General features: G+C 36.3%; 1 long non-coding RNA gene across 1 annotated transcript; it reads right to left on the bottom strand.

Moving 5' to 3' along the window:
• Window positions 1-256: 256 nt before the first annotated feature.
• LOC132843195 (uncharacterized) lies at window positions 257-1,368 on the bottom strand. Its single transcript, XR_009648104.1, has 3 exons — window positions 1,315-1,368; window positions 1,115-1,191; window positions 257-306 (listed from the first exon to the last, which is right to left on the bottom strand). It is a non-coding gene; the product is annotated as an uncharacterized LOC132843195 (long non-coding RNA).
• Window positions 1,369-10,422: the final 9,054 nt, after the last annotated feature.

Genomic DNA, 10,422 nt, shown 5'->3' with positions numbered 1-10,422 from the left:
CAGTGTAGAAGTAGTGGACATTGGTATAAAACAATACAATGCAGTTACAGTATAAGACTTTGAAATAAAGAAGAGGTTTGACTTGACAAATTAACAGTCTATACTGTATGATGAACACAATGCTATCATACAATGCTGATGATATTAGCATGAAAGCTGAAGCTTTGGGAGATGATCTGTTTAATTAGAGTGTACAGCTTTATTTATAGTACTTAAAGGAGGTGATTAATAAGGTGAAACTTTTTGGATCTTCTTTACTGTAATCTTAAAGGCTCCATTAACCTCAGCCTGGATGAGTTGGGAAAACTGCAATAAAAAGAAATTAAAAGTGACTTTTTACATATTTATAAATAAATAAATAAATAAATAAAGGTAAATCATATTTGGGTTATTTTTTGAATAACTAAACAAAAGATTTTCTTATGCATAGACTTACACTGGACATACAATATGATATCATAAGCATATGCATGTTATACATAGAATAACACAACACTGAAGGAAAACATGTGAAGGAAAACGTGAAGTAAAATCATTTTTCTGCTATGCTTTCCACTTTACAGGTCACTGTGAATTAGTTGTTATTGTAACGTAATGTAATGTAACTCTGTGGTTTACTGCAGCATTACTTGAGCACGGTGATGCAGTTATAGAAAATGGATCAACGCTTTTTAATTAAAAAATGACAGAGTTCTGAGAAAATTTGTGGCAGCTTTATAACAGTCACTATATTTTCTGGCATGGCAGAATCTTCAGGACAGAAGATCTTCAGGACAGAAGTTTATACCTTCTATAATATTCAGACTGTGATAACAGGAAGTTCATTCATGGATGTACCAAAACATTAATACAATGAACTTATTAATACATTTTAAAATCTAAATATTTTGCAGATCACAGTTGTATAAAAGGAAAAATAAAACACTTCAGGATGTACTGTTATATAATTCATTTCGTCACATCACATTATACCACCCATGTAGTGGATTATTTTCCTATAACAATACACCAAGTACTCTTTCTTACTTATCGTTAATACAACTGATAGAAAAGACACAGAAATCTACAAGATACAGTAACCATAAATTTGGAGTGTAACAAAGTGTGGCCTTACCTTCTCTATATAGATGATGATTTCATCATTACTTCCTTTAGTGACACCCCGCATCCTAACCACTGCTTGAGCAAATGCTGTAAAATTGAGAAAAATCAAATAAAAAATGGAAGTTATTTTTAATCACAGTTTACATTTTTATACAGATTCATAGACTGAAATTTAACACAATGTCAAGAGTTAGTGGAGGAATACAATACTTGTTATTAGTGGAGCTGTTGTTGGATGAAAAGTGATCGTTTGTTGTAAAGTGTTGGATTTGTTATTGTTTATTATTGATGGGGTTTTTGAAGAAGAGGTTGTTGGAGAAATAGTTGTGGTCATGTTTGTTGTTGTTGAAAGGGCTGTAGTTGTTGGAGAGATAGTTGTTGTTCTTGAAGAGGTGGTTGTGATGGTTATTGTTGGTGGACCATTGGTTGTGCTTGTTGTATTTGGGAGAGGAGTTGGTGTTTTTGCAGGGTTGGCCATTGTTGGACTAGTGATTGTGGTGCTGGTTGCTGTATTTGGAGGAGTTATTGGTGTAACCCTAACCCTTGGTGTTGGAGCTGTCACAGTTGTACCAATAGCGGTGGTGTATGAATCAGTTTGTGTTCTTGTGGAAATGGTTGTTCTAGTTATTGTTGCTGAAGAGTTTGTTGGCGTTGTTGGTGTTGTTTTTGGCATATTGGTTGGATTGAATGGTGTTGTTGACATTTTTGAGGCTTCAGGTATTTCAGATGTCGATAAATCAACTGATGATGGTTCTGGTGACGTAGCAGGCGATGTTGTAACTAATGGTGTTGATGAATTTTCAGACATTAACAAGTGATGCGAAGAAGATTGTGGAGACGTAGGTGGTGATGTGACTGATTTTTCAGATTCAGATGTGGTTGAGTGATCTGAAAATAATCCTGGGGAAGTAGATGAAGAGGCTGTAACTGTTTGTTTTAATGACATCTCTGGAGATTCGGGTATTAATGAGTAATCCGTAGTTGATTCAGTGTTAGTATGTTGAGATACTATATCTGTTTCTGATGAAGGATCAGTTGATATAGTAATTGTTTGTGTTACTATATTTTCTGTGTATGCAAATTTTACTGTGTCATCTGGAGATGATTCTAGCCATATAGATGGTGATGTAACTATCAGTTCTGATGACGTTTCTGTAGTTGAAGGTGTTAATGAGTGAACTTTAGGCAATGCGGATGTAAATGGTACTCCTGAAACGGTTTGTTTTGATGACGTTTCTGTAGACTCAGATGCTAAAAAATGACCTGTAAATGGTTCTGATTTAGTAGGTTGTGACAAGCTATCTGTTTGAATTGATGAAGTTTTTGTGACTTCAGATTTTGAGAAGTGATGTGTAGATAATTTTGTGAAAGAAGAGAGTAATGTAACAGTTGATTTTGTTGATGTTTCTGTAGATTTACTTGTTGAATGCTTTGTGGATGCTTCTGATGAAATAGAAGGTGTTGGTAAAGTTTTTGATGAGTCATATCGTGAAGAGTGACCTTGAGGTGATTCTTGTGACATAGATGATGATGTAACCAATGTTGTCGATGACATTTCTGAGGCTTCAGGTATTTCAGATGTCGATAAGTCAACTGATGATGGTTCTGCCGACATAGCTTGTGAAGTTCTAACTGATGGTGTTGATGAATTTTCAGACATTAACAAGTAATACGGAGAAGATTGTGGAGAAGTAGGTGGTGATGTGACTGATGTTGTTGAGGACACTAGAGAGTCAGTTGTGGAATGATTTGTAGATGTTATTGCTGAAGTTTGAGGTGTTGATACAGTTTTATCTGATTCATATCTTGAGGAGTGATCTTGAGGTGATTCTTGTGACATAGATGATGATGTAACCAATGGTGTCGATGACATTTTTGAGGCTTCAGGTATTTCAGATATCGATAAGTCAACTGATGATGGTTCTGGCGACATAGCTTGTGATGTTGTAACTGATGGTGTTGATGAATTTTCAGACATTAACATGTGATGTGGAGAAGATTGTGAAGGAGTAGGTGCTGATGTGACTGATTTTGTTGAGGACACGGCAGAGTCAGCTGTTGAATGATCTGTAAATGTTACTGCTGAAGTATGAGGTATTGATGAAGTTTTTGCCGATTCATATATTGATGAGTTATCTGGAAGTGATTCTAGGGATGTAGATGACGTTGTATCCAATGGTGTTGATGACATTTTTGAGGCTTCAGGTATTTCAGATGTCGATAAATTATCTGAAGAAGATTTTGGTGCGATAGTTTGTGATGTTGTATCTAATGGTGTTGATGTTTCAGACATTAACAAGTACTGCGGAGACGATTGTGGAGAAGTAGGTACTGATGTGACTGATTTTGTTGAGGACACGGGAGAGTCAGTTGTTGAATGATCTGTAAATGTTACTGCTGAAGTATGAGGTATTGATGAAGTTTTAGCCGATTCATATATTGATGAGTTATCTGGAAGTGATTCTAGCGACATAGATGATGTATCCAATGGTATTGATGACATTTTTGAGGCTTCAGGTATTTCAAATGTCGATAAGTCAACTGATGATGGTTCTGGCGACATAGCTTGTGATGTTGTAACTGATGGTGTTGATGAATTTTCAGACATTAAAATGTGATGTGGAAAAGATTGTGAAGGAGTAGGTACTGATGTGACTGATTTTGTTGAGGACACGGCAGAGTCAGTTGTTGAATGATCTGTAAATGTTACTGCTGAAGTATGAGGTATTGATGAAGTTTTAGCCGATTCATATCTTGAGGAGTGATCTTGAGGTGATTCTTGTGACATAGATGATGATGTAACCAATGGTGTCGATGACATTTTTGAGGCTTCAGGTATTTCAGATGTTGATAAATTATCTGAAGAAGATTCCGGTGTGATAGTTTGTGATGTTGTAACTGATGGTGTTGATGAATTTTCAGACATTAAGAAGTAATGCGGAGAAGATTGTGGAGAAGTAGGTGGTGATGTGATTGATTTTATTGGTGACATTGGAGAGTCAGTTGTTGAATGATTTGTAGATGTTATTGCTGAAGTATGTGGTATTGATGAAGTTTTAGCCGATTCATATCTTGAGGAGTGATCCTGAGGTGATTCTTGTGACATAGATGATGATGTAACCAATGGTATCGATGACATTTTTGAGGCTTCAGGTATTTCAAATGTCGATAAGTCAACTGATGATGGTTCTGGCGACATAGCTTGTGATGTTGTAACTGATGGTGTTGATGAATTTGCAGACATTAAGAAGTAATGCGGAGAAGATTGTGGAGAAGTAGGTGGTGATGTGACTGATTTTGTTGAGGACACTGGAGAGTCAGTTGTTGAATGAGTTGTAGATGTTATTGCTGAAGTATGAGGTGTTGATAAAGTTTTTGCTGATTCATATATTGATGAGTTATATGGAAGTGATTCTAGAGACATAGATGATGATGTGACCAATGGTATCGATGATATTTTTGAGGCTTCAGGTATTTCAGATGTCGATAAGTCAACTGATGATGGTTCTGGCGACATAGCTTGTGATGTTGTAACTGATGGTGTTGATGAATTTTCAGACATTAACATGTGATGTGGAGAAGATTGTGAAGGAGTAGGTGCTGATGTGACTGATTTTGTTGAGGACACGGCAGAGTCAGTTGTTGAATGATCTGTAAATGTTACTGCTGAAGTATGAGGTATTGATGAAGTTTTAGCCGATTCATATCTTGAGGAGTGATCTTGAGGTGATTCTTGTGACATAGATGATGATGTAAGCAATGCTGTCGATGACATTTTTGAGGCTTCAGGTATTTCAGATGTCGATAAATTATCTGAAGAAGATTCTGGCGACATAGCTTGTGATGTTGTAACTGATGGTGTTGATGAATTTTCAGACATTAAGAAGTAATGCGGAGAAGATTGTGGAGAAGTAGGTGGTGATGTGACTGATGTTGTTGAGGACACTGGAGAGTCAGTTGTGGAATGATTTGTAGATGTTATTGCTGAAGTATGAGGTGTTGATAAAGTTTTTGCCGATTCATATATTGATGAATTATCTGGAAATGATTCTAGGGATGTAGATGACGTTGTATCCAATGGTGTTGATGACATTTTTGAGGCTTCAGGTATTTCAGATGTCGATGAATTATCTGAAGAAGATTCCGGTGTGATAGCTTGTGATGTTGTAACTGATGGTGTTGATGAATTTTCAGACATTAAGAAGTAATGCGGAGAAGATTGTGGAGAAGTAGGTGGTGATGTGATTGATTTTATTGGTGACATTGGAGAGTCAGTTGTTGAATGATTTGTAGATGTTATTGCTGAAGTATGAGGTATTGATGAAGTTTTAGCCGATTCATATCTTGAGGAGTGATCCTGAGGTGATTCTTGTGACATAGATGAGGATGTAACCAATGGTATCGATGACATTTTTGAGGCTTCAGGTATTTCAAATGTCGATAAGTCAACTGATGATGGTTCTGGCGACATAGCTTGTGATGTTGTAACTGATGGTGTTGATGAATTTTCAGACATTAAAATGTGATGTGGAGAAGATTGTGAAGGAGTAGGTGCTGATGTGACTGATTTTGTTGAGGACACGGCAGAGTCAGTTGTTGAATGATCTGTAAATGTTACTGCTGAAGTATGAGGTATTGATGAAGTTTTAGCCGATTCATATCTTGAGGAGTGATCTTGAGGTGATTCTTGTGACATAGATGATGGTGTAAGCAATGCTGTCGATGACATTTTTGAGGCTTCAGGTATTTCAGATGTCGATAAATTATCTGAAGAAGATTCCGGTGTGATAGTTTGTGATGTTGTAACTGATGGTGTTGATGAATTTTCAGACATTAAGAAGTAATGCGGAGAAGATTGTGGAGAAGTAGGTGGTGATGTGACTGATTTTGTTGAGGACACTGGAGAGTCAGTTGTTGAATGAGTTGTAGATGTTATTGCTGAAGTATGAGGTGTTGATAAAGTTTTTGCCGATTCATATATTGATGAGTTATCTGGAAGTGATTCTAGAGACATAGATGATGATGTATCCAATGGTATTGATGACATTTTTGAGGCTTCAGGTATTTCAGATGTCGATAAATTATCTGAAGAAGATTCCTGCATGATAGCTTGTGATGTTGTAACTGATGGTGTTGATGAATTTTCAGACATTAAGAAGTACTGCACAGAAGATTGTGGAGAAGTAGGTGGTGATGTGATTGATTTTGTTGAGGACACTGGAGAGTCAGTTGTGGAATTATTTGTAGATGTTATTGCTGAAGTTTGAGGTGTTGATAAAGTTTTATCTGATTCATATCTTGAGGAGTGATCTTGAGGTGATTCTTGTGACATAGGTGATGATGTAACCAATGGTGTCGATGACATTTCTGAGGCTTCAGGTATTTCAGATATCGATAAGTCAGTTGTTGAATGATTTGTAGACATTATTGCTGAAGTATGAGGTGTTGATAAAGTTTTAGCTAATTCATATCTTAAATCTGGCGACACAGCTTGTGATGTTGTAACTGATGGTGTTGATGAATTTTCAGACATTAACAAGTGATGCCTAGAAGATTGTGGATGAGTAGGTGGTGATGTGACTGATGTTGTTGAGGACACTGGAGAGTCAGTTGAATGATTTGTAGATGTTATTGCTGAAGTATGAGGTGTTGATAAAGTTTTTGCCGATTCATATATTGATGAGTGATCTGGAAGTGATTCTAGCGATGTAGATGATGTATCCAATGGTATTGATGATATTTTTGAGGCTTCAGGTATTTCAGATGTCGATAAATTATCTGAAGAAGATTTTGGTGCGATAGTTTGTGATGTTGTATCTAATGGTGTTGATGTTTCAGACATTAACAAGTACTGCGGAGAAGATTGTGGAGAAGTAGGTGGTGATGTGACTGATCTTGTTGAGGTCATTGCATAGCCAGTTGTTGAATGATCTGTTTTAGCCAATTCATATATTGAGGAGTGATCTTGAGGTGATTCTTGTGACATAGATGATGATGTAACCAATGGTGTTGATGACATTTTTGAGGCTTCAGGTATTTCAGATGTCGATAAATTATCTGAAGAAGATTTTGGTGTGATAGTTTGTAATCTTGTATCTAATGGTGTTGATGTTTCAGACATAAACAAGTGATGCCTAGAAGATTGTGGAGGCGTATGTGGTGATGTGACTGATGTTGTTGAGGACACTAGAGAGTCATTTGTTGAATGATTTGTAGATGCTTCTGGGTAGGGAGATGGTGATACTCTAACTGATGGTCTCGAATTATCTGGAGATTCATATTTGGTTGAGCCATTGGAAGATGAACCTGGGGAGGTAGATGAAGAGGCTGTAACTGTTTGTTTTAATGACATCTCTGTAGATTCGGGTATTAATGAGTGATCTGTAGTTAATTCAATGTTAGTATGTTGCGATACTCTATCTGTTTCTGATGAAGAATCAGTTGATGGAGTAATTGTTTGTGTTACTATATTTTCTATGTATGCAAATTTTACTGTGTGATCTGGAGATGATTCCAGCCATATAGATGGTGATGTAACTATCAGTTCTGATGACGTTTCTGTAGTTGAAGGTGTTAATGAGTGAACTTTAGGCAATGCGGATGTAAATGGTACTCCTGAAACGGTTTGTTTTGATGACGTTTCTGTAGACTCAGATGCTAAAAAATGACCTGTATATGGTTCTGATTTAGTAGGTTGTGACAAGCTATCTGTTCGAATTGATGAAGTTTTTGTGACTTCAGATTTTGAGAAGTGATGTGTAGATAATTTTGTGAAAGAAGGGGGTAATGTGACAGTTGATTTTGTTGATGTTTCTGCTGAAATAGAAGGTTTTTGTAAAGTTTTTGATGATTCATATCTTGAAGATTGATCTGGAAATGGTTTTAGCGACATGAATGGTGATGTATCCAATGGTGTAGATGAAGTTTTTAAAGCTTCAGGTGTTTCAGATGTCGATAAATCATCTGAAGAAGATTCCGGCGTGATAGCTTGTGATGTTGTAACTGATCGTGTTGAATTTTCAGACATTAACAAGTGATGTGGAGAAGACTGTGGAGATGTAGATGGTGATGTGTCTGATTTTGTTGAGGACACTGGAGAGTCAGTTGTTGAATTATTTTTGGATGCTTCTGGGAAGGGAGATGATGATGCTTTAACTGATGGTGTTGAATTTGCAGGTGAATGATCTGTAGTTGATCCTAAGGACGTAGATGAAGAGGCTGTAACTGTTTGTTTTAATAATATCTCTGGAGATTTGGGTTTTAAAGAGTGATCTGTAGTTGATTCAATCTTAGTAGTTTGTGGTACTCTATCTGTTTCTGATGAAGTATCAGTTAACACAGTAATTGTTTGTGTTAAAATATTTTCTTTGTATTCAGATTTTGATGCGTGATCTGGAGATGATTCTAGCCATATAGTTGGTGATGTTGTAACCATCAGTTTTGATGACATTTCTGGAACTGCAGGTGTTAATGAGTGACCTGTAGGCAAATATGGAGATGTAGACGATACCACTGAAACGGTTTGTCTTGTTGATGTTTCTGTGGCTTCCGATTTTAGAAAGTGATGTGTAGATAATACTGTGGAAGGAGATGATACACTTTGTGATGGTGTAACTGATGGTTTTAATGAAGTTTTTTTATCTTCAGGCTTTAATGTATAATCTTTTGGCAATACTACAGAAGCAGGTAGTGATGCTTTAACTGAATTAGTTGAAGTTACTGGAGATTTAGATGTCGAAGTAGATACTATAGCTGAGATTGTTTGTCGAGATGACGTTTCTGGAGATTTCATTGTTGATGAGTGACCTGAAGATGATTCTATGGAGGTTGATGTTGATAAGTTCCCCAGTAATATTGATAGATTTTCTTGGGATTCAGTAGTTGGTGAGTGACTTGATGATGGTTTAAGGGAGTTTAATATTGATGATGTAACGGATGATGTTAATGAATTTATTGTTGCTTTAGGTGTTATTGAGTGATCAGGTGGTAATTCTACAGAAGTAGATTGTGATGCTGTAACTGAATTTGGTGATGATGGTTCTGAAGATTCAGTTTTTGAATTATGCCTAGATGATTCTGATGAAGTAGGTGAAGATGCTGTTACTGTTTGGATTGCTAATGTTTCTGTAGAATCAGTTGGTGAATTATTTGTAGATGATTCTTTTGTAGCAGTAGCTAATCCTTTAACTGAGTATGTTGATGAAGCTTCTGCAGATTTGGATATTGTTGAGTCATCTGTAAATGATTGTGGTGCAGCACCTGGTGATGAAACCATTTGTGTTGATGACATTTCTGGAGCTTTAGATGAAGAGTGATCTTTAGGTGATTCTTTTGAAGTAGATGGTGATACTTTATCTGTTTGTCTTGATGTAGTTGCTGGAAATTCAGATGTTGATAGCTGATCTTTTGATAAGGATTCTGTAGCTTTAGTTGTTAATTCTTGTCCTGTAGACAATTTTGCAGCAGCAGATTGTGATGCTGTGAATGGATTTGTTGAATGTTCTGAAGCTTTAGATGATGATGACTGATCTGGCAATGATTCTGAGGAAGTAGATAGTAAGTCTTTTACTGTTTGTCTTTGTGAAGTTTCTGGAGATTCAGATGTTGAGAGGTGATCTGTATGTGATTCTGTGTTAGTATGTCCTGACACTTCAGCTTTTTGTGTGGAAGAAACTTTTGTGGCTTGGGTTGTTAAGAAGTAATCTTTATATAATTCTGCAGAAGTAATTGGTAATGAGGTAATTGATTTTTCTGATGTATCTATAGACTCAGTTATTGAGTGACTTATAGATATTTCTGGTGAGGTAGGAGGTGATGCTCTAATTGTTTGTTTTGATAAAGTTTCTGGGTATTCACAGCTTGATGATTTTATTGTGGTAGGTGGTGATGTAACTGATTGTCTTGTTGAGGTTTCTGGAGATTCAGTTGTTAATGAAAGATCTGTTGTCAGTTTAGCTGTTTCTGTTGATTCAGTTGTTGAATTTTCTATAGATAATTCTAATAAAGTATGTACTGAATCTTTGACTGAGTTTGTTGATGACGTTTCTAGAGTTTCAGATGTTGAGGAGTAATATCTAGATGTTTCTGCAAAAGAAGATGGTGACACTGTAACTTTTTGTGTAGTTTCTGGAAATTCAGCTGTTGATGAGTAATTAGTAGATAATTTTGGGGAAGTACTTGGAGAGACATTAACTGTTTGTCTGAATGAAGCTTCCAGAGGTTCCGATGTTGATAAATGCTGTGCAAATAATTTTGTTTTGGTAGGTAGTGACATGCTATCTGTTACTGTAGTAGAGGGTATTGTGGTAAATGATTTTG

Source organism: Tachysurus vachellii, chromosome 1 (genome assembly GCF_030014155.1).
Source record: "Tachysurus vachellii isolate PV-2020 chromosome 1, HZAU_Pvac_v1, whole genome shotgun sequence".
NCBI lineage: Eukaryota > Metazoa > Chordata > Actinopteri > Siluriformes > Bagridae > Tachysurus > Tachysurus vachellii.
This window is presented reverse-complemented; position numbering and strand designations above follow the sequence as displayed.